Source organism: Protopterus annectens, chromosome 15.part0 (genome assembly GCF_019279795.1).
Source record: "Protopterus annectens isolate FY-2018-M chromosome 15.part0, PAN1.0, whole genome shotgun sequence".
NCBI lineage: Eukaryota > Metazoa > Chordata > Ceratodontiformes > Protopteridae > Protopterus > Protopterus annectens.
Window position 1 is genome coordinate 645,373,392 of NC_056749.1, and position 26,821 is coordinate 645,400,212.

Below are 26,821 nucleotides of genomic sequence, written 5' to 3' on the forward strand. Positions count from 1 at the left end.
CTCTATGCACCACAACTGTCATTCTCTATACCTACAAGACATTACCAGTGGAAAGACTCAGGTTGAATAGCTAATGCAGGGATTTTGCTAGGTGGGAAGAGTCATGGCCAAGTGTTAATAGCAATGTTTGAAGAAAGTATAAAGCCCATTTTAACTAAATAACTGTTGTACCAAATTGTGACTTTCTTACTACATGGACTGCTGGCATGAAATTATCAGTCATTTTAGGGGGCCTTTGGTCTTTCTGCTGATTGCCATTATGCACATTCTTTTACAAATGTTGTTTTGCTGTCACTTTTACAAAACCCACTTTGGACTGACATTGCACTAAATCAATGTCATTGTTAAGAAGGTAGTGGTCCATAGAAATCAGAACACAAAATGTCCATCTTTGGTGTAGTCATGGATATTTGCTTAAACTGTGTAAAATAAAACAGCTTGCCAGTGTTGGCATGCTGGGTTTTTAATTCCAGTTCATCTTCAGTGGTGGCTGCATTAATTATTTATTGTTATAATATACTCTTTTTACAATAATAAAAAATTAATGTAGCCTGCTATAAATACTCATTAAAATAACTATGTGACTACATAGTTTTCCTCAGATATGCAAGGTAGGTAGTACCTACTTTATCTACCATGATTGTATGTGCCTGGTGTTTATTTCTTTCTGGTAATGAAATTTTGCAGAAAAATCAAACAATCAACTTTCAAATGGAATTACACTAAGACACTGACACAGTCTATGAGACAATACCATAACTTAAGTCTTGTGAGAATATGTACCCAAAGACTTAATGAGTGAGTTATGAAATGGAATTTAATTTGACATTTCTAAAGATCTGCCGTTTTTTGATATAACTCATTGTAAAGCCTTGTGCTCTGTCTACATTAAGTATATCACTACTGCTTTTTCCCATATAGAGAAAGATAATTTTAAAACTTTCAAAAACAAATTAAAATGATGCCTGCAGAATCTCTGGATTTTCAGACTTGTTCAATCACATTTAAGAGTTCACGAGCTGATATCAAATGACTATTTTTACTACCTACCAATAGGTATCGCCAATTATCCAAGGAGAAATCATGTGCCTTATTTCTGTTAATTGTACCTTTTTACCTTTAACAACTTTATTTTCTTAAGGCACATCAAACCATGCCATGAAACAATTAAAGTATTACTCTGATTTTTGTAAAATCAAGATTTAATATTTTTTGCAGTCCAAAAAAATTTGGTATACTTTATGAAAAAACTACATTTGCAGAAAAGTGTGAACATGTATATACTTTTAGGCAATAATGCATGTTTCTATAATATATATTTCAGGTATATGAACCAACATTTTTGCCTTCATTTACTGTAGTCTAGTGTTTAGGAATGGTCTTTTCTGACCAATAAAGTACTTATTCCTTCTTCACATTATTTCATGTGGACTGTTATGATTATCAGAGAGACAGAGTACTTAAGGAGAAGGCTGTTAAAATCTCACCCTATGAAAAGCATAAAAAACAGGAGCAGGATATATTGCACAGCATGGCAGTGGGGATGAGCATTAAAAACAGATGCTGTATTTAAACAGGCTGATTTTTTTTAAACACCTTTATCGAATTATCACTTTTGACAAAGGCAAGTTTACATTTATACAAAAATAATCAAACTGTATTAACATTAACAAACATAATTCACATGTATTGCTATATATCATGCAACCTAAGCAACATTACATAAATTATTAAATTCCTGCCCCTTTTTTTAAAGAAATGTCTTTATTAAACCATTACTAAGACATAAGCAATCACACATTTATATAAATAAAAACACAAGACACAATCCTAGCTGCAAGCATTTTACATCACAAACCATATTGACAGACTCCCAGTTGCAAACATTATACATCAATTATAATCTACCCAATCATTTTTGCAATTCCTAATTTTTCCTATGTAGTTTGTTCCTACCCTTTTCTAAAGATCTCAATTCCAACTGTTTTCTCTCTCTCTCACTATATTCACTACTTCTAATATAGGTTCATAGGTGTGTACTAGGCTAATGACCCTGGGGCCTTTACAAGCCTAGCCCATAGGATTATCCTGGCATTGTGCCACCCGACCTTAGTTCCCAGTGCCTCTGTGGAGTAAAGCCACTGAAGTGGTCCTTGGGGTGAATTTTATATTTCCCATCCACTCATCAAGATTTCTCTTGAAGAGGATCAGTGCTATATATCATACAACCTAAGCAACATCTTTATTAAACCATTGGTTTAGACCTTGATTTCCATTTTCTAGTAATTGCTTTTTTGGCAGCCACTATAATTAGAAGCAGCAAGGCCTTACCATGTCTAGGCAATTCCGAATCTGTATCACAGCTCAGATAAATCATGTCTCTCATCACACCAATTCGCCCAACCAGCATTTCCAACAGTGTATCCCACAGGGAATCCTTGAGGTCCGCAAACCCACTGCACCCCCAGAAAATATGTTCCCAAGTACCTCTTTTTTTCCCATCACACCTCCAACATTTGCTGTCTACCTGAAGAAAAATTCTCTGGAGTCTACTCGGGGTATAAAAATATCTATGTAAACATTTCCAAGTAAAAATCCTAAATCTTCTAGATTTTGTTGCATATTTGGGAGACATACATATATTCTCCCATTGTTTCTTTGTGAATTGCTTATCCAATCTCTTTTCCAGATCCTTTCTAACATCTGCTGATTGATTCTTACAGTTATCATGCAATAATTTACATGCTCTAATTATCCCTTTTTTAATGGCAGCTTCTGTTCTAGATTCTACTAAAAACTCTAACAGTGCTGGACTTTCATTTGGATGCCCTATTTCTTTCTTTTTGCCTATAATCTGATATCAATCCTTGATAGTGAAGTCAATCTCTAACCTGCAGTCTAAAAACATTATTGTCCTCTTCTCATTCTATTACCTTTCCCTCTCTATAGTTATTTGCTCCCAAAACCTTGGTTCCTTTGCCAGTTTTCTCCAATAAATTCCATCCCCTTCTTGCCTTGTCTATATCCCTAATTGCAGTCATCCCTATCATCAGAATCTTCTTTCTCCATTCTCATGATGACTTAGTTATTAGAATACTTTCTGCTACTTTATGAATATAATTAAACAGGCTAAAAAATTACATGTTTTCCCCTGTGACTCTAGCTGAAGGAGCAACACAGCTATAGTGGTCTAACAAGACTGTTACTGATGACACTACTTGCTTCCCATCTGGAAAAAACAAAACAAAATGTTTTACTTGATCAACTTAGGCTAAATTCACTCATTCATGTTCTAAACTGATTGTTATTGTGGGATTGCATTGGTAGCAAATTGAGCAAAGCAGATCAAATCTCCCTTGTCCTAACAATGGACTCCTACTCATCTTGCTGGATTGCAAGGTATTCACACATAAGCTGAGTGATATAAATCCTTCATTGAGTCCTGGGTCTTCACCATGCTTGGGAATCCACCCATGGGAGGTGTGATGGCCCCTCTTTACCTCGGGCCAGTAATCAAGGAGCCTCAGTCTTCACCACTGACACTAATGAGGGACTGTCACTAACAACAGGAATGGATTTACAGAGTATTTTAAGATGCAGCTCTCTGCATCAAGCACAATTTCCCCCAAGAGCACACAGGGAACATGATCCTGAACTGGGACTGGACTCTGTTTCTCCAGATCCCAAACAAGATGCAATTTGGAGAGCTGTGTCCCAGCTCCAAGTAGCTGACACACCCAAACCGGAGTATGTGATTTTTACACACACACTCCTGGGAAAGCCTGGCACATATTTACTAATTGCACCCCCTCTGCCCAGATTATAACATAACTACTCTGCCACTCTCAGGTTCTTACAAGGGTATCCAATTACACTTAGTAAAATCAATACTAACATAAATGGTAGAGTGTAACTAAAGCAGCCAGGCATTTTGGAGTGGCCAGTGACCATGGCATCACTAAAATAAGCACAAGTACTCTAAAGATGTTAAAAGTATTCTCTAAAAGACCAGCCACAATGAAAGCTATACACATATTTAATAATAAATAAAACAAAAAAAACATGAGAATATTAAATATCTAAGTACAATACACACCAGAGTTTCAGTCACAGGAGAAATAAAAATAACACAATTGGACAGATTCCAACAGATGCAGAAAAACAACACTTAACTAATCTCATTGTATTTCCTGACTGTCGAAAGATTAACTGTTCCTAGCTAACTTCATTAAGACAGAAAGGTAACATTATATGCTGAGATGCTTACTTCCACAAGGCAAGGTGATGAGCATTTAACTAACTGAACTGAAATAACTATCCAAACTGTGACAAATGCCATAGATCTTTATATCAGGTTCCAAAGAAAAGAAAACAAAACAAACTGATGTGAGAGTTCCACCCTCTCAGTGCTGGTTATAGAATGAAATCACATTTGATTATCTGACTCTGGTACATAACACATGCAGAGCTTTGTTAAGATCTGTTGCAGTATCTGTAAGCTATAGAACAATTTTAAAACCTTCTACTCTTCCCTTCCAAAATTCTTTGTTTAAACAAACATTTAATCAGTTATAGTTACACTACTGATACACTTTTAACAGAAGCATCTGCAGAAGTCAGTGTGATAGTCAAATGACACCAAATTATTTACAAAACACCAGCTAACTATGCTGACATATGTTACACATGCACTGCCCTATTCTCCCTGGCATAGATGGCAATACCTCACATCAACACAGGAGGTGTCAGAAAGGGAACTCCACAAGGTGCCCAAACCACCTCAACTGACTTTAACACAGTGACTATACTCAAGAGATCCACCCAAAATACAAAACTCCTCACTCCAGTTCACATAGCCCAGCTCCAATGTTAAGGTACATCTTTTCTGCAGAATATATCCCTGATCTTATCCTTTCAGTCACTACCCAAAGTTACAACCAAAGGTGAGGATGGGAGCAGAGGCTGATCACTATAGTTACAGCTTTGATCTATAGCTTCTTTCTAATTTCACCTCCACAGACCAGTAAGACATCTGCAGTTCAGCTGCTATATCATCTACCTGCTGTTGAATCTCTCAAGCCCTTCTACCTTCACAGAAGAGCAAGACCTCAAGATACTTAACCTCTTCCACCTAAAAAGTATGTTCTCCCCTCATGTGCAGGGCGCTGTTCATTATAACCTGGAACAGAATTTGGGTATCATCTTTGCAGGTGCTGATTTTCATTCCAGCTGCGTCACATTCAGAAGCAAACTCTTCCATATAATAGAGCAAAACCATTTAAAAATAAGAGACAATATCACCTGCAAATGTTAATGCAAAATACTGACGAATTAAAAAAAAAGTTAAAACTGGCATTCAATCAACTACTAAGTTTCCTTAATCCTGTACAGGACTGTGATACCACACTTCATCACAATGTAAATAGACTATTTTCTAAATTAGAGCCCCTGTGCTGTTTTACTATGAGACAAATTAGTGTTCTAACCTAAATAAATAAATGCATACTTGATGAGTATCTTCAAAATAATTAACTATAGACTTTAAATCAGAAATATCTTCAAAACCCCGAAATTTAATTGACATCAAAACAGCATCCTCCCAGATGAGTACCAACAAGCAACAAAAAGGTGATGTGAACCATTGAAGAATAGTATGGTAAGCATGGAGACATTCCTAGACTAGGCTTTGCAGACACTGCCTAAATGTAGAGATACGATCTGAGTACAGGAAAAAAAAAACATTCATCATTGCAGATGTGTACATTATGAAGGGATTTTCTGACATGAAGAAAACAGAGCATTACTAACTATGCTGCTGGCGTGATGATGAAAAGGTGACAGCATGAGTATATGAACTATATATATTTTCAACAGATTTTATTGACTATGAAAAAGAGTAGCTAATTCCTCCTATTTTTCCATAATGATGTAATAATTAACAACAAATAACGCAAATAGCAATAATGGATTTGTCATTTTTTTGTGAACGAGATTTGTCTCTCTCTAATAACTGAAGCACACCCTACCTACTTGAAGTGGAGAGTCTCCGGTGCCTAAGGCAATGTAACTAATCTTGAAAGTAATTCACATTTACAGTGTATAAAGGAGACACTATGCTGTTCTGCTTCTTTGAAAAAAAATTGGTGCCTAAATTAATGAAAAGTAATGCAAACAGAAAAAAAAATGACCAGCAAGAAATAAAAACCATTATAACTCAAATATCCACAAATTCAAGTGAATTGGAACCTGCCTATCAAAATGAAAGAGCACTAATAATCAGGAAAGTTCAAGAAGGGTACAGCGAAAATTTAAAAAAAAAACAACATGGGAAATGAGAATCTGTTCCTGCAGATTGTTGCAGAGGAAACTCATTATCTGGAAAAAAGACAACAGGTTACCTAGACAGTATTTCACATTGCTTAAAGTACTTCAAAGGAATGCACTCTGTGACACAGCTGTCTGTATCAATGTCAGAATCTTATTATGATGTCCCAGCATGCAGCTTTTTGCTAGACAGTGCCAAGGCAAATCTTGCTCAAGAAATTGTCTGAATGTTATAGTATTTTCAGAATTAGGTTCTGTTTGGAGAAAAAAATATGCTGAAGTGGAAGACTCCTTAATATTAAAATATTATAACCTGCAACTAACCCACTTTCTTCTTACACCTGCACATTTCTCTCTTGGTGAGTAAAGAATGTAATTATGCCTCACTTCTCTGAGTTCAGGTCAAAAGCGTCCTTTGACAGGCACATATGATATTTAAAATGCAGGCACCACACCTTTTCTTAATACGGCTAGATTTATGAATACAGTTTTCCTGGACTAGACCGAGTGATTCTGTACCAGTCAGATAACCTACCTCGAACTGAGAAGGAATCCCTTTGCAATAATGACCTACAGCATGGGAAATGTCATTTGTCTGAATCATTCATGCACTATGCATGTGCTATAGATAAACAAAAGTAGGAACTAACTATTGCAAGTATGTAAGGTTGTTTCATTAACTACTTAGAAAAACAAAATCATATATAAATGAAAAAAAAAATACTTTCTTGGGATTCAGCCAAATAGTTTTCCATTTACAATGAAGTATCTTTATTAGGAGAATTTATCAGAATTAAATAGGTGGTACTTGCTTGGCAAATTAAAAAAAAAAATCACATCAATATATGACATTAAAAAAGTATTTCAATGTACTGAAAAATAAAAATATAAACACTTAGGCATTATAGGCATACTTGTAAATCTGAATACAAATTTGCATTGTGTGCAGTGAATTGCTACCTGTTTGTCTGACAAATCTGATGTGGTTAGTGTCACTTGTGATAGCAAAAATACTAACTGTGGTATATGATAGAGCTCAGTGTTGGGCTCCATTTTATTTGACATCTATATTTCCAACCTTCACGACATCACTCCTGGGTTATGGTTATCTAAGTCTGCAGATGGCAGATTGGGAGTTGTTATTCATTCCTCTACCTATTAGCAACTGCTTTAGCATTAGACTATGTTAACAAATGGTACAAGGGCATTAATCTCAAATTAAACACGCCAAATGCACTATAGGTAAACAAACCATTTCCAGTAGCACTATATAGGCGACATACTCTTTCATTCATACACTGTTGCAAAGGATGTGGGCTTTCCTGCTGACCATTCCTTATCTGGTGTGATTTTTGTCATATAAGTTGATTTAAGTTCTCTTTGAATTCTGTAGTTACTGATTTTGATTAGTCTTTTCTTTGGCAATATTTTATTCATTTGAAGCTGAATATGGATTCCTTAAATGAATATCCAATTAATGATTTGCTACTGCACAAGTATCTTGTACAGTGTAATAAATGCTATGCATATTTAAAGGTAACAGACAATTACACTGGTGACCTGTGCTCCTCGTGTCAAAAGTTGGATGATTTGCTTACCATTGTTAGGAGTAAATCTTGACTTAATGATGATGATTGCACTTGTGCAACTGGCATGGCTTGGAGAACTGTTGTTTGATATGTTAATGACTGGACTGGTGAGAGAAGTAATGTTAGGCAAAGAACAAATAGAACAGATTTAGGAAATGATGTATCTATTGTCTGCAAAGATCATTCAACCCCTATGAAACAAGACGATGCCGCTGACAACTTTGGAATATTGGATACAAGTATTACGTAATCTGAGAATCCAGTTTATTTACAAGAAAACAAAAAAAGAAAGAAAGGAAGAAGTTCACAACAAATAACAAGGAAGAAAAAGAAACTGACTAATGACTGTAAAGGAAAGAGAATACGTAGTAAAAAGGATTCTGCTTTGTCATGTAACACACTGGTGACAGGGAATGAAGATATCAGAAAACCCTCAGACTACAGAAAAAGGCATCACCTTTCCAATGGAAAAGGTAGAAAAAGAGGTAAGGGGCAGGTGAAAAGGAAGAAATCAAAACTGAACGTGGAAGGACTGAAGAACATTACTGTAAGATAAAAGAAGAGGAAGACAGCTGTTGACTAGATGGCTCAAGCTGTGGATTTACAATGCCAGCTGGATGAGAATTTAATACTCAATGAAAACAGTAGAATTAATAAGACTAATAGTGATGAAGATCTATCCTTCATAACAATTGGTAGAGCAGAAATTATTGTATTAGAAGATGAAGATTCTTCAGAGATGATCAGCAAAGATATTCTTGTAATTGGAAATTCAATTATTAGAGGAACTGATACGTATATTTGCAGAGATGATAATGAACATTGAGTAGCGTTATGCTTGCCAGGAGCAAAAACAGAAGATATGAGATAAGCCTTGGAATGCCTTAATGTAAGGAAGTATGGATCTGTTTTTATGCATGTTGGTACAAATTATGTCATCCGCAAGGATTCTCTGACTGTTAGTAGGTAACTGACAGCCCTCCTAGACAGTATAGCTTGAACTGGTGTTAGGATATATTTTTCACAAATCACCTATAGAAAGGATAGTGGGGTCACTGTGAATGAAAAGATTTTTTGGATAAATACCTACATGGAAAAAATGTCCTGTTTTAAAAAATGGAAATGTATAAAGCATCCAAGCCTAATTTTAGGCACACGTGTTCAGACAGGATGGCATGCATTTGTCAAGATCAGGGAAGAGAATTTTTGCAGCAGATATTTTGCAATATTTGACAAACACTAGACATGATTTTTGAAAGGTCGAAAATTTAACAGCCCGCAGATAGCAACATCTGAAGCATCTCTGATGTTTGTTTATGCTAAGAGCATTAATAATAAAGTTTTTTTATTGGAAAATTTCATAAGTTCACATGATGTTGATGTTGTTATTGTTTGTGAAACATGATTAAAGAACAATGACTGGAAACCAGTTCTGTCAGAGTATAAATGTTTTTACAGTAACAGACAGTCTAGAAGAAAAGCAGGTGGAAGTGTTATGACAGAGATTAAAGATAGTTATGACACCTGTGATTATTACATGTTAAATGATAACAATACTGTAGAATGTGTAACTGTAACAAAGCCAGCCCTGGAACATATAACAATTGTTGGAGTGTCAAGTGCAGGTGACCTAGAGGAATTCATACATTTCTTGCATGAAACACAAGAAATAAGAATAGTACAAGCTTGGACTTAAATTTACCAGAAACAGCCTGGAATAATAAAGATTCAGCAATGCTAGTAAGGAAATTATTCATATCATATATTCAGGAACAACAATTGCTTCAGATTGTAAAAAAACTACCAGGGGATGGAACATACTAGATATTGTTTGTGTTCCTCAAGAAATCACTGTTACTTCAAGTCAAGTTTTACCACCATTGATGTGCAGTGATCATGGGGTTATAAAGATTAATTTTTGTTAGGTAATTCTGCCAAACTGAAATCCAAACCAGTGCACAGAAGGTTAATTACAGATTATATGGAAGCAAAACAGTCGCTATGTAAAACTAACTGGAGTGAGGTATTCAGTGGAAAAACTGCAGATGGAATGCGAAAAGTTTTGAAAGAGAACTTGTTTGCAAAAAAAACAAAAAAAAATGTTTAACATCAGGATCTAGGCATACATCATCAGGGGGAGATATTTCCATAAGAACAAGATATCTGATTAAGGTGAGAGACAAAAAAATATAAGAAATGGAACAGAGGTCGAACGGCAGCTTTGATAACTAAAACAAACAATCTGATCAAACAGATTAAGCATAGTGTGAGACAAAATCAAGAAAATGTATATAAAGACATTGAGCATAATACGAAACCTTTTTATAGATGCACAAGATGTGGAAGGAATAAAGACACACAAATTGATAAACTGTGTGCAGATTCTAAAATTTATTCTCAGACACAACAGATTATAGATATATTTAAAAAAATCTTATGTAAAATAGTTTGGCTCCACAAAAGGGGTGATAAGTTGCCCAAGTGACATCCAGGTAACCCCAGATACTAGAATCAAATTAGATTATACTGAAAAAGAACTGCACAAACTGGATCCAAACAAAGCACAGGGAGGAGATGGAATTAGTAACAATGACCTGAGAACACTTCTGCAAGAACTTACAGTACCATTATAGCTATTATTCACTAGGTCATATAAATATGAGGGAGATTCCTCAACATTGGAGACATGCGCTTATTAAACCTGTCTTTAAGGGAAAAGGGAGTAGGACAAACCAAGAATCATAAAGACCTTTAAGTCTACTTTCATGCTGTGGAAAAATAATGGAGAAGGTAATATCAGATACGTTATTGTCATAACTGGATAGGTTGGGACTTGAAACCATATATCAGCATGTATATGTTGAAAATAGATCTATTACCACCTATAACATGATGTTTTATAACAATATAACAACTATGAATTAAAAATTGTGCTGTAATGTAATTTATATAGATTTTACTTCAGCATTTGACAGGGTCATACACAAAACACTGATCGCTACATTAGAACAACTAGGTATAGATGTACTCTTGATTAGATGGATGGCTGCATGGTAAATATGATACAGTAAATGGACAGGTGAAATCCTTGGTTACAGTCAAGGTGTCCCACAGGGCTCTGTCCTAGGCCCTTACTTGTTTAGATTGTACCTTTTAGACCTAACGTTTTCATCTGAGGTTTCTACTGTCTATATGCAGATGACCTGAAACTGGGTAAACTGATTATATGTGTTACAGATAAGGCATGTCTGCAAAACAACTTGACCAAATTTACCATTTGGGGACAGGAGAATAATATGCTGATAAATACAACAAAAATAAGCATATGAGATTTGGGAGACATAAATTGAAAGGGGAATATTTAATACAACACAGTGATTGAAACTGTAGACTCATTTAGAGACCTGTGTATATGGCTAGATTCAGCTATAAGTTATTCCAATTACATCGACCAATTGGTTAATGACAGTTATAGAACTATAAGTTGTATAAAAAGATTTATAAAGTCTAAGAAATCAAAAATAATGAAGTCATTGTTTGTTAGTTACATTAGACCCAAATTTGAGTATGGAATAACAATATAGAAACCCTATAAGAAAACAAACATGTGTAAACTGGAAAGAGTACAGTGCAAATACACCAAGGGAATCAATGGATGTGAAAATTTAAGTAATTATGAAAGGTTAAAATATCTGAACTTGTACAGCGTCTCTTACAGATATTTAAGAGGAGATGTTATTCAGGTATATAGGGCATTTAGGGACAACTACCTCTGGGAATGTTTGGGGTTAACAAAAGGTACTAGAGAATCATCAGATAACCTATGAAGAAGATTCTATAGGAATGAGAAGTGTACTAATTGGTTCTCTGACAGAGTAGCTGATGCACAGAACAGACTACCAAATTTCATTAAAGCAAGCACTAGTTTAGAAATTTTTAAGAACAGCCTGGACACTTATGGGAACAAGTGTTTTGGTATATTGGCAAGCTAGAAGGGCATTAATGCCCATGCTTGAAATATTTGTATATATGTATGAATCCATTATTGAATATCATGACCATTTTGGCATTTGTCTAAATGCAGTAGTGTAGCTAGGTAAGGGTGAAGGAGGCAGGTAAGATAAAATCCTAGGACAAACAAACCAATAAAACATAAAAGGCAGTTCTGAAAACAACTGCAACAAAATAACCTTAATTTAACCCTTTCATCCCATATTCTCATGAGACTTCATCAGAATAATGCACACAAGATCGGAGCTCCTAAATAAAATTAATTAGGAGGCAGCTGCTTTGGGTGTAAAGTGTTAGGGGCACAATCACTTTTCTCTGTACTGGCATAAAGCCGGTATTACATTTGCAGTCAAAACTGAGTGCTGTAGTGCTCTGGCTGAGTGGTATAAACTTTTGCATCTGCTTGGTAGAAATGTAGTAAGCAGTTTGTTACAGTTTAAACGTAGAAAATACACGAACTGATATCTTATTCCTTTGCAGAACAAATGGCTCCTCAGATTCCTGATTAAAGGACATAAACCTTCATCAACAGATAAAGAATAGCAGTTGTGATAGGGGATATACTATCATATAAAAGTGTGTCTTGAGCAAATGTCCACTGTATGGCAAGGTGAATAGCACCCTTGCCACCTTTAATGTAAACCTAGATAGACGGATAGTAAGCCTCAAATTCTGTCCTGCCTATTCTGTGCTGTCTCCTTGAGACTTGACAGAACTTTTAAATAAGGTTTATTGGTTAAGATTGAAATGATCTTATAGATTGATTTCTAGTACTTACCTATATACCAAGTACATGACTACATAAAGTGAACCATATATTGCCAAACCTGTACATCTAAATACTGCGAATGCTCAACTCAAACGGTGGAAGAATTATATATTTTATGATGTAAGCAATAAGTGCAGGAACATCTGGCTAATGCAACTTCAACCTGCATTGCAATGAGCAACATATTCATTGCTGCAGAGTAACTTTCAGTTAAAAAATAGTAATGACTCTGTAGAATGGAATGCTAATAGCAAGGCAAAAATATCATTACATCACTTGAGTAACAAAAGTAATGCCAAATATGCTGCATGCAGATATAGTCATGTTTCTCTTAACCACTTACTGCTTTATCGGTTAATACATGGCATGAGGTCAGTCTTGTAATACCCAATAGACAACCACTGCTATTACAGTTGCTCATTGTATTTCATATTTATCTGACTAAATTTGTGGCCTGGGTTGTAGCTGAACGAGATCTTTGGACCAGTACACTTACCTGGTTAACAACGTGAAATAAATAAATAAATGCCACTATTTTGTAATTACCCATGTGATTCAATTAGGCAAAACTTATTGTGCCTTCTTTACTGTGCTGAGGAAATGCATTAAGTACCTTTTGTCTGCACTACCCATGTGAAAACAGTTGTATGACTGTCAGATGACTAAAAAAAGACAATAGAAAACATAAGCAGTAAGTGAAATCAGATGTCTGTCTACAGTCTTTTCAGTTTATTTTATACTTTGGCAATAACAAAGTAAAGGTAATAAGAATAAACAAGAATTGGAGAGGGGGGCTCATTTAGAGATAAGCTCAGTGTGAATGGTAAAAAGCAGTTCTACAACCTAGCAAGAAACAGAATGAGGAGTTTATGGATAGGCAAAAAGTGACCAAATGAGAGCAGCTACAGCAGTGATCAAATGAAAAAGTATTAGATGTTGTGCAGTGTCCTTTAAACTACATGAGCAAGAATACTGGTCAAATAAAACAATTCGGAACAGGAGTTGCATATATACAGAATGAAGGGACGAAAAGTATAACACAAATGAGACTCTTACTTAGAAAGCAATTAAAAAAACAGTTGTTATGTTTACTATAATGCACAAAATTAAGGCTGGTATTCATAGTAGTTTGTGCAAATGTGGTAGGTGATCCATTATGTTTGAGACTGAGCACATATTAGGTGCGATTCACAGAGGCCATTTATGCCAGTGTACAATGCCTTATGTATAATGAGATGTAAATGAGAAATTGTGTAAAGCAGGGAACGCTAATGAGGTGTTTTTGTGATTCATAGTCCAAAATCCATGCTGTACGCACATTCATTGTTAAATTCCTCGCTGTGCCTATTATATGCTTTACAGTCCCAAAGTTGCCTCCAGTGATCCCTTTAGTACTTTGTCTAAGTATGCACAAAGACTTCACAGATACACAAATGAATGATTCTCTCAGCAACCCTGACAGTACTTTGTCTATGTGCAAGCAACAAAATACTACAAAATAATTTATTTTCTGCAGTGATTACTTCAGCAGTCTGACCATGTATAAGCAAGCACTTCCATGACACCAAATGAAACATTTCTCCCATGACCCCTTAAGTAGATTGTCCATGTATGCACAAGCACTTCAATGAACATCATAGATTCATAGGTGTATACTGGGTTAATGATAAGCAGGGCCCTCATAAGTCTAGCCTTGCAAACCAAATTTGAACCATAGATTTGATTTATATAGGTGATTATTTACGGACTGCCTCTGTCCATCAGATACATGGGAGCCATAATGGGGTGAATATCTGATTACCCATCCATTGGTCTAAGTTGCACTTAAATAGGGATAGGGAGGACTGGATGGGAAGCCTGTTGCACAGAATGTGAATTCTTTGAGAAACATATCTGTCTCTCCAACATGTCCTATATCTATACTGCAAGCAACATTTAGGTAGTTTAATCTGGGGGTTCTGAAGCTTTTTGTTTTGTGCATGTACAAAAGTTTCATCAAAACAGGTTCCAGGGATACCCTGTATGCCAGGCAAAGATCACCTCCCTAAAGTCTGTATGATACCGAGTAAAGAGACACGGCTTTGAGGTGATCAGCATAGGACATTGGGTTTAATCCCTGTATTCCTTTTATTAGAAGCCTTTGTGGACATTCCAGTTGCTGCATGTGTCTGATCACGTATGTACAGAAAGGGGCAATATACTCTGTGATGAGTCTGATGATGGACAGGTACAAAGGTATGATGACCTCTCTCATCCTAGATGCCATTCCCTTGCTTATAAACTGAGTAACATAGGATTTCCTTACTACTTTGGGCACGTGCTGGTCAAAGGCTAGGTTCATAGATCCTTGACTAGTGAATCACATTTAAGGGTGTTTTTTATAATACAGTTATCTGGGGTGGTGGACTTTTCAAAGGGTACTATAATGAATTTTTTGGTATTGAGTTTTAGGCCATTGGTTTGACACCAGGCATTTGTTAGACCTTCCTGAAGGATGTTTTTATCTTGGGAGGATTCAATGACTGCTCTCCATTTGCAATCATCTGCAAACCTTGTTAGTCAAAGGCTTAGACATCCAAGAAATAGATGCCAAAAATGAGTGGGTACAGCACAGAGCCCTGAGGGACTAATTGGTGACCAAACCCTTTGTGCAGGTGGCCTCACTGATTCTAAACTCCCGGGTCCTATCAGTGAGCCAGCTAACTTTACAGCATGTTATAAATGGGTTTATATTTAGTTCTAAAAGTTTGTTCCAGTCCCCAAGTGGGGTATTGCATCAAATGTTTTACCCAAACCTAGTAGGCAGTACGCACCATTTTCCTCTCATCCACTCTTAAGTGACCTTTTTAAAGAAGTCCACCAGATTCAGTAAGCATGACCTTACTTTGATAAAGCCATACTGGGATGGATTCAGTGTTTTTAGGTCTCTTATATCCTTGTTGATAATTTACATGATAATTCTTTCCATGGCTTTGCCAATAAGACTAGTCAGACTAATGGGTCTGTGGTTTCCAAGATCTGTTGAAGGTCCTCCCTTATGAAGGAGATGACCATCACAGTCCTCCATTCATATGACACTAAGCCTGTTTTATGACTGTAGCTAAATAATGACTCCAGGGGTCCTGATAAGTTATATTTTAGACTATTCAGGAAGCATCCAGGGATGTTATTGGGGCCCATTGAGGCTGTGTTCTTGGCTTTACTGAGTGCAGCCAGTACATGCTCCCTAGTTATATTTGGAAGTTTATGCTTGATGGTATTTTTAAGGGGATGGTTTGGGATAAGGGGGCATAAAGTTAGAACTGAATCTGTCTGCTAACAGGTTCACTCTATCACAAGACACATTGAATATAGCATCATTAACCACCAGTTTAGCACATTGCTGTGTGCTGCCCTTGAGGTTTCTGACACTGTAGAAGGCCTTATGGTTATCATTCACTTGGGAGTCTATCTTAACCTCAGGGATGACTTTGCTTGATCTAATTAGCCCTCTTAATTGTCTAATTACTTTGATGACAGAGTTTTTGTCTTAATGTGAATTACTGATATTTGCCATATTTGTTTTATTTTTTGTATATCCTGCTTAATTTGGGATGCCAGCAAGGATTTTTTTTCTAGGGCTAGTCCTGGGCTTACTTCTGGTAGATGCACCAGTGACATGGTTGTACAGAGTTTCTGAAAGCAATTCAGCATAGGCTGCTGTGTTCTGTGGGTTTGGAGGGGAATTACATTTTGACGTTCCATCACTTAATAAAAGGTAATTTGCTTTAGAATAGTTCCTGTTAGTGGTTTAAATGGGATTATGGAGTTTTATTTTGATTTCTATGAAAACAGCCTTATGGTTGAACCTTAACAGGGAGGATGAGACACTGGGGGGAATGCAGTATATTTGAAAGAACTAGTTCCGGTATGTTGGAGCCCCTAGTGGGTGCCTTCACTATCTAGTCAAGGATATTTGTTTTTATGAAGCCCAGGAATTGCTGTGCCTGTAGACTTGAGGCTGTGTTAGATTAACAGTCTCTAGATGGGTAAGTAAAATCTCCCAAGAGTAGGGTGATAGATTGGATGATGTGTCTTCAGTAGGTCAAAGTATGCATTGTGAGTGTCTCGATATATAGAGGGTGACCTAAGCAGGCTAGGATATGGCACAGGATTCTGTCTGTGATGATCTGATTTGAAGGAATTCCAGTGCATCATCCTGTTTGACCACACAAGGTATGTTTGCTATTCATGTTTGAGACACCTCCTCCTTTAGCCCTTGTCTGTACAGTTACTGGTCTAAAATTGTGGAAGGCACCAAAACCGTACACTACCAGGGTTTTCTCTGTCACTTTAAGCCATGTCTTGGTAACTGCACAGATGTCTATATTCTTGACTGTGAGGAGGGTTTGAAGGGAGTGTAGTCTTTTTTTTGTTTATTTAGTCTCCTGGGATTGAACAGTAAAACCTTGAGATTCAACTGAGTTGATTTTGCTATTTCATTAGGTATGTCAATTTGGCATTGCCTAAAATGGCACTATGGGGTGGATAAAGTTTTAGCAAGTATTCAAAAGCCTAGTGGGAAGAGGTGAAGACCATCCTTGACAAAGCAACATGGTCTGTTAACCACGTCCTCTTAAGCTGACAAATACTGGATTACCCTACAATGACACCAGAAAGACAGACAGTTGTTAAAATCAATCATTTTTTTTTTTTTGCTCATAGTGTGGCTTCATCCTTGATGATGGTAAGATGGTAGAATGCTGCTCAGTGCTAGGTTCATACCAGCCTGAGACACACAGTCTGAAAGCTTCATAATGTCCATCTTCAAATAATCCAGGGAGGTACATCTCAGGTCATTTATACCTACATGGACTATGACGGAATCATACTGGTACCTGTGGCATAATGGCTTGAATTTGTGTGTGTGTGTGTATGTGTGTGTGTGTGTGTGTGTGTGTGTGTGTGTGTGTGTGTGTGTGTGTGTGTGTGTGTTTGAGATTTGGTGGATTTTGGCTTCAGTCTAGATAAGCAATTAACAGTTATTTTCTCCTTGTTCAGCTTGGTTAGATGGGCATCAGTATATCTTGCAATGGAGTTCCCTATGACGAGACTCCTTGGAAGTTTGTTTGCTTGCATTAGTGGCTTAATGTTTGTGGCTCCACTGAGAGTGAGTGCCTTTGGGCTTGCTGAGGCATAGCTTTGACGACAGGTGGTCTGGGTGATCTTTGTTGTTTTGGAAGACTGCTTTTAAGTGCCACAGCACACATTGGTCTGTGTGTGCTTTGCGTACTACGTGAGGTGGAAGAAATGCATGTGGTTAAGACAGCTTGATGTGCTCGTGTATACAAGAGTTTAGCCTCCAAATGTCACATGTTGTGTTTGCTTTTTTAAGGATTAAGTGGTTGTCAGCAAATATGACACAATGCCTACATTGTCTGAAGTTGCCCATATCCACCAAGCAGGCTATACAGAAGTTAGGAAATTGCATATCTATATTGTCCAGTCCTTTGATCTGTGAGCTACAAGGAGGTGGTGTATTGGGGTTAGAAGGCTATTAAGGGTGCTTTACTGAAGAGATTATACTAAACAGAATTAAATTCTACTAACTTTAATGTTTACATAATACTGAATGCAACTAAATCTGTAGGTATTGCCACTTGATTCCCTATTAGCTGTTTTAAGCTAGTCACCGTACAAAATATTTGCACTACACTGATGGTTTACAGGGTAGTTCTATGAACCATTCTGTTTGCTACTGTACAACTTATGCAAATGCATAAAATTTATAGCAGCACAGAAAAAACAGAAAACTAATGAGCCCTCTGACCAATAAAACAACTACACTATTAGTTCTTTTGTGCATTTCCAAACTTAAATAGACCAGACAAGCACATCCTTCCACAAGATGAATAAACCCAGACCTCCTAATGTAAAAACACAGTAAGACACACATATGCAATGCTAGCACAAGCCACTTAAACAACTAGCTAGATATCCCTTGCAAAAGGCAGTTTAAAGACAGTCTTACAGCAGTAACACTGAGAGAAAAGAACATGTTTTATTTTACAAAAAAGAATCAGTGAAATACACAAATAAAAGCAGGTAACAGTAATGACCACTGAAAATAACTTAAGTGAGTTTTAGCAATCAAAGCTACTTAATATTGCCTGGATGGCACTGGATACAAGTCAGAACCTTCTGGAATGCAGCCTAGGACTCCAAGCTTTGCTGAGCTTCTGGAAAATGGAGAGGAGACAATATGTAGTAAAGGACGTTTACTCACGACTAATACTAATTTTCCAGGTGGGCACTCAGTATCACAGCTCTATGGAAAACAATTGGTGGGAAGAGTACACAAATATGCTATGCAACAGTCAATGGCAATGAACGAAGGGAGGCCGGGACTTTGGAAATCAGATCATCGTAATGGGTGGAGGCCAGAGACATAACCTTATTATAGAACAGCAGCAGAAAATTGGTGGGAGGAGGATTGGGAAGAGCAAGTAGGCTAGCTAATTAAAAAAAGGTGACATTGGAGCTCTTTCAGAAACTTTCGCTTAATGTGTTAATAAGGAATTGGGCAGACAAAGAATGCGAGCAGGTAAATGATAAGCAGAATATTAAAGCACAAACTTGAACAGAGACAATTCTCTCACTATTGAACTTCTACTACAGTTTAAAGCACCAGACTATGCAGAAATGTAACTGTTTATGGATAAAATGCAGTAATAAATGATAAAGGCACAGATCTGATAATAGGAGTATGCAGTTCTGCCACATCTTTGATTTAAACTGCAAGACTATGGGACGTGAAGCCGCTCTTTGCCGATTAGTGCTACAAACCAAATAAAACATTTCTCCCAGTAATCCCCTCAGTAGTTTGTCCATATATGCACAAGCACTTTAACATAAAATGACTGATTTATGTCACGTGACCTCTTCAGTAGTTTGTCCATGTTCGCACAAGCACTTCAATGGCACTAAAATAAATAATTCCTCCCAACGATCCCTTCAGCAGTTTGACCATGTATGGACAAGCACTAAAACAGAATAAGACAAATATTTTTAGAAGTAAAGTCTATCTCTTTTATACAAAGTATGGTGGTATATATTCCTTTTTTCTCTTCCATACAGCCAACTCATTTGCTGCCTAACTCTTGTATTCTTCTGGTAAACTGGTGGTTACTGGTGTAAGCTCAGGGTCCTTTTAAGCGTTTTGTTCATCTCTATGAATCGTACTAATACACAACCTTGCAATACCCGTTATCATCGTAATAGCTCTTACCCTGAAGCTTATGCCTTAAGTATACTGCAGTTTTGCCTTAGGGAGGTTTGTTTACTAAAATGCCTCCATACTACAGTAGTCAGCCTGAATGATGTTATTTCAATAAGGATGTAGCCACCACTCTCTGTGAATTAGCTTTACAAACTTGCAGAGGGCAGGAATATGAATACCACATAAGTCTTGAATAAAATTGACTCATATTACCACCATCAGAATGTTTAGTATCTCTGAGGTTTTTTATATATATATATATATATATATATATATATATATATATATATATATTTTTTTTTTTTTTTACTGGATAAACCCCCTGGGTATAATTATTACTTTCAAGGGTGAGTTTGGAGCACTGTGAGTTGATTAGAATTTAATAGCTTGCAAGCTGAGAAGGACAAAAATATCAGACATGGCATGATTTATTGGCCTAGCACCATTGCCTTCAGGCTATTCTACTATCTTTGCTTTTATTTACTGGTTCTTATAGCTCCCCATGTAGAAGTGATGCCTCACAGCAGTGTCAACAGCGCAAAGTGCGTCTCTCTTTCTAGTCAGTTCTACACATACAGGGCCTAATTGTATGTCCATGGTGAATTGAGGGAGGGAGGAGCCAAGCCCAGTTGATGAGCTATTTTATTTCGGCTCAGAGCATGTTTACTTTAAGGTTACACTTCCTTGCCACTGTTTTGGCTGATGTCATCCAGGTACTGCATGAAATGGTACCATGTGGGAAAGCCTCCCACTACCCTGACGATGCACTCTCTGTACCCACCCATTTACCACATCACCGGTTTATTTTCATGCCCAGGTATCACTACTGAGGATGGTGATGCAGCCATTCTCCAAAAAAAAACCCTTCCCAAGAAGAAGCAAGCAGGGCAAACTTTCCTCTTCCTCTTGCTCTTCCTCCCAGGGAGCTCTTCTTACATGTATCTGAGATGATAAATGAACTTATGTTGCCTGGTTGGTAGTAAAGACTTCAACCCTGTATACCAAAAGAGCTTGTTAAAATGAAGCTTATACACTAAATGCTCATTACTAAACTGCCAGGGATATTTGCAAGGTACATGAACTAAGAAGCAGAGCTGATGACCATTAAAAAAGTCACTAACATACATTCCATGCAAAAAAAAATTAATTTCTTGACTTAAACCATTCTAATGTCCAAACTGTAAATAAAAGAAGTATATTTATGATTACCATTGTCACAAAAAAGGACAAGGAGTACTACATATTACTAGTCATTTTGCAAAAACTTGCACATAGATATCAGCCCTTCAGAATGTGTCATTGGGCATTCCAATCCTGGAGGGGGGTCCATGGGAATCTCTTGTGATGACCCTTGGCAGGGGCCAGGGACATCATTTGAGGATGTGTCATCAGTGGCTGGCAGTGTGCCTGGCTGAGGTGCTGTGGAAGTGGGGCAATACGTCTCTGGCACACACTGTACACCCACTTAGGGACCATACCACACTGCCACAAAAAGGGAGGGTGGAATGGGAAGGACATAAGATAATACCCCCTCGGGACAGAAACTCGGATGTGCTGAGACCCATAGCCTTGAATCCATGACTAATATCATATAAGTCTAGAGCAGCATGGAGTGGCTGGTAGACCCAATGGAGAAGGAGCATGAGGATCAGGCTGGTACAATGACAGAAAGGGGAATGGAAAAGGAAAAATAGAAAAAACTAAAGGCAGTTGAAAGAAGGGGATAATGATACCTCTTAAAAATGGTTTGTGTTAGTTATTAGGCAGCATCATAAAAAGGTTGTTGAGGATAATAGGTCTGTGTGGGGCTATGCTTTTCAAATGGGTCCTGGTGTACTCAGAACACAGAGGCATCAGAGATATATGATGTTTATTTTTTTTCTTAATCCTGACTATTTTCATGTTTGGAATGGAAGGAGGAGGTTTCTAAGGCAGAGTTGACGGGGAGGGAACTGCAACATTTCAGGACAGAGAAGAATAGATTTTTTTTCTTTTTTTTCTTTTTTTTTTTACAACTAGGTAAAAGAAGAAGCATAACAGGAAGAAACCGTGCACATTATAGAGTTTTACATAAAATATGGGTTTAGATGCACATATGTATACAGGTGAAAGGAGATACCAAAGAATATACTGTCTTTCCCGACACAAAGATGCATGCAGGCAGATTAGGCTGTTCCATAATATAGAACATGTACGAGGATGTGGTGTGAGATGTATGGGATTAAAGGAGGTATCTGGTCATGAAAATGTGGCAATGAAAGCGGGTTGTAGGAATGGAGACAGGGTGTAAAAGATGGAGACTGAGCATTTTTAAACAAAAAGGCAAGAAGTGAGAATAGGACATAACGGCAATATTGTTAGATAAGAAAAAATGGCGGAAATGCAGGAGGATGGAGATAGTAGAGCATGGTAAGACTGGTCTGGAAAGATAGGCTTACAGGAACTATTAAGGAACCCAGACATTTCCTGCATATATTCTGTAAAAACATATTTTTGTAGTCTGTAAAATGCAGTCAGACTGTATTATTGACACACTTATTTGCCAAAAAAGTACTGATCTTATTATTGTGGGAAATAGCTGCTCTGACTCTGTCTAGTTACACACAAAAAAGTCTTGCAGCATTAAAACCCGTTGTGTCAGGGAATCCACCTAATTATTACCAACATAAAGAAGGTAATCTGCTGGTTTGAAATATCAGGGAAAAATCCATTATGGCTGCATTATGCAAGAGCTGACTCTTCAAGCTCACTATCCACTTATATGGTGTCATGCCCCCTGCATCTCTTAAAGCAGTGAACATCTGAAATGTATTACACTTCTGTTGGGTGCCACATGCCCCAGATATCTGTAGCAGGCAAGAGAGTTAAATCTGAGGGAAAGTTAAACTGTTAAAGCATTGTTGAACCAAAACACTCATATGAAGCAGTGACTCATGTTTCAAAACTAAAATGCAAAGTAAAGTTTTTATGCAATGCAATCTAAACTGCTAAAAACTAAGGACAGCATGGCATCTGAAATAATATCTACAAATATGTGTTAATGTAAGATGTAGTGCCAGAGTCATTTTATTAGTCACATATGTCTGAATGCAAATTATTTAAATGGCAATGGATGAGATGAAATGTGACAAACAAAAAGTAACCATAGAAAGCTCTTAAACTGCAAAACAAAGAATTTTGTCAGTTCTGTACCTTTTGCAACATGTTTAACAAAGTACAGAAAATATATCCTGCATCAAAACAACCTTAGAACTCCACTGAGACATCTTAGAGATTGGGATTATTGTACATAAGCACCCTGATTGGAGAACAAGCGTTCTGCAGCAGGGTATTAATGTAAAAGTAATGCCCACTGAAAAACGAGTTCACCACTTCACAGCAGCATATCGAGTGTCCATGGAGCTCAGACTGAGACACAGAATGGCTGCCATTATTTTACACTCACTATGCAGCACTTTTGCTGTTTAGCCAGTGTAAAATAAAAGTAAAATAAAAAAAGTGTGTGTATGTGTTAGTGTGTTTAAAATGTATGCCTGTAAGAGTGAGAGAGAGAGAGATCGGTTAAACTGCTATTTTACACTGGCTAAGCAGCGTTTCTGCTGTTTACTGAGTGCAAAATAAAAATTGTGTGTGTGTGAGAGAGAGTATAAGTGTATGAAAGTAAGAGACAGAGAGATGATCATGTATGTGTGTTTATGTTGCTGTCTCGTGTGTGAGTGAATGCGTGCATGAAAGCAGAAGACTGTGTGTGTGTGTGAGTGAGAGAGAGAGAGAGAAAGTGAGGAGTGACAGCTATTGAGTGATCCCTGGCAGCATCACAGAAGATGTTTGTGTACCTCTCGACCATACCTCTTGGTACAAGAAATCTGGACAGAGCCACAAATAATGGGGAAACAAAGGGCTGGAAACAGGGATGGATTTTAACTACTGCTCTTATAAACTTCGAGAGTTGCTATAACAGGGCTTTCCTTAGCATGCCTTTTTTTCTGAAGCAGAGATGTCTATGTGAGAGTGCGTAAGATGACTACTGGCAGCAGAGATGTCTATGTGAGAGTGCGTGAGATGACTACTGGCAGCAGAGATGTCTATGTGAGAGTGCGTGAGATGACTACTTGCAGCAGAGATGTCTATGTGAGAGTGTGTGAGATGACTACTGGCAGCAGAGATGTCTATGTGAGAGTGCGTGAGATGACTACTGGCAGCAGAGATGTCTATGTGAGAGTGCGTGAGATGACTACTGGCAGCAGAGATGTCTATGTGAGAGTGCGTGAGATGACTACTGGCAGCAGAGATGTCTATGTGAGAGTGCGTGAGATGACTACTGGCAGCAGAGATGTCTATGTGAGAGTGCGTGAGATGACTACTGGCAGCAGCAAAACAGTAAAGAGGTTTGCAAACCTCTGCACCTTTCAGCTGAAGGAAACGGGATAAAGTGTAAAATAAAGGGGGAACAAAGACTCAAACAAAAACTTAATTGCTGCTCTTATAAAATTACAAAACTGTTAAAGGATTTATGTTAGCATGAATTTTCTGAAGGAAAAATGTCTGAAGCTGAAATGTAAGTCATTATTCAATCTCCAGTGACTGACAACCATATGATTTAGGAGTAAGGGGCCAAAAAAATGAAATAATGAAATAAATAACCTGGTTATTTTTATATTTTATATTTTGATAGTAAAATGCATCCTCCAACACCGTTAACATATACTACAGCAACAAGAAAATTCCAATTCCACAGGTAGCAAGAAAAACCAGCAGGAGGCAAAAAAAGATGAAGCATAGTAGGTTAATCTAAATACTTAGCGCTTTCATCTGAGAAGTAAGCAGACTTCTTCAGAGTATAGAGCCACATTCAAACACAGGTTTATATAAGCCCATTAATTAAACATGTGACTACACACACCTTCACATTTAAAGTACAAGGATATTTTTATATAATTCAAAAACATTTAAACAAAATAAAAACAAGAAATACAAATTATACAAAAAAGTAGTGCAATACCAGGCTACAACTCTTACCACACTTTTCAGCCACCAAACCAGGACCGAAACACTTAAGGTGGAGGAGTCTCCATATTCACCAAGGATATTCACACCACCAGGCTAGTTGCCCAACACAATGCATCTGAAATTCTCCAGGTGCAACTAATACTAGGTTAGACTGCAATCCAAATTGTAGCTTGCTACAGATCCCCTACCATGCTGCAAGAGTCTCACTACACCTTTCTAAACATACTGGAAAATATTAAGATACAACCAAACACCCTAATACTGGATGATTTCAATTACCCTGCCATTAACTGGGAAAACTAATCATGTAGCAACACCTTTTCCCAACAGTTCTTGGAATTCATAAATTCCAACGTCCTGGATCAGCTAACCCATAGTCCCACCAGGGCCTCCAATATCCTAGACCTGGTCATTACCAACATGGGAAATCAATGCTCTACACCTATGGTCACACCCCCTCATTGGTTAGGTCAGACCATAATCACCCTTAACATCCACATGCCACCCCCACCCCCCAGTAAGGAAACCTCCATAAAAAACTTCTCCAAAGCCAACTTCCTGCTACTCAAGTCAGAAGTGACAAACTTCATGACACCCATGCAGACGTTCGACTGCTGAATCTTACACTAAGGCACTGTACCAGCACATCCACTCATGTATGAATCTTGCCATCCCAAATAGAACCAAGATGCTCTCCTCCAATCTGGTGGTCCCCTGCCATAAACAAATTTTACAACAAAAGGAAGAAGCTGTTGCAGAAAAGAAAAAAATCTCAGGATGCAAAAAACTCCCTTAACAGCCTCAGTAAGAAGCTGAAAATAAAATTGCCAAAGATTCCAAAGACAACAACAAGTTATTCTATAACTATGTCAAGAATCTAAATGGCAATGCTCAGATCTGCTCTGAGCTACAACAGAATGGCATTTAATATACTGATCCCAAGGATATCGCCAGTATCCTGGCAGATCAATTCAGTGCCAACTTCACCCCTGTCTCACCTCCTAAACGGCCCATCTCAATACCAGAAGATTGCCAAATTCCGGTAATAACGGCCACACAGGTAAAAAACGGACTCTCCAAAGCTAAGAATACAGCATCCATGGGACCAAATGACATCCCGGGCTGTGTACTACATGAACTACAAAATGAACTGGCACCTTACCTAAGTGTCTTGTTTAATCATAGCCTCACCTCAAGCTTTGTGCCCACTGAGTGGTGCACAGCTACAATTATCCCACTCCACAATGGGGGATCCACTTTGGATCCCGAGAACTACTGCCCCTCAGTCTGACGAGCGTGATCTGCAAGGCCATGGAACGTATTATCATGGAACTTATAAACAAAGACATTGGCAACCTTCAAACACTGGATCTCACCCAGTTTGGGTTCATGAAGGGACAATCTTGTCTCCTGAACCTGAATGACTTCTTCGAATTAGTCTCCAGAGTTGTGGACGAGGGTAAGGCAGTCAACACAGCCTATCTGGACCTCACCAAGGCCTTTGACACCACCCCCACTCTGGAACAAGAACAAGGCAGCTAATGTTTCAATGTCCTATCAGTCTGTTGTAAATTCTTTGTCCACCAAGCCACCAAAATACTGACCTATGTAGCCTCACCATCTAAAGCCTATAGAGAGAGAAGCAAGGTGGTAAATTAGCTGGACCACTGCTAGGCATAGCCGGAAAAGGGAGCTCACCGACCTCTTTCCATCAGTATCTTCTTTGCTAATAAAATACAACATGTCTTCTAAACATGCATGTGGGTTTTTTGTTTCAATAAGCAACTTGCGTTAAGGTGTGCAGTATTAAAGTAAACACTGTGGGAGGAAATAGTCCTATTTTCATTAAAAGAGTAATTA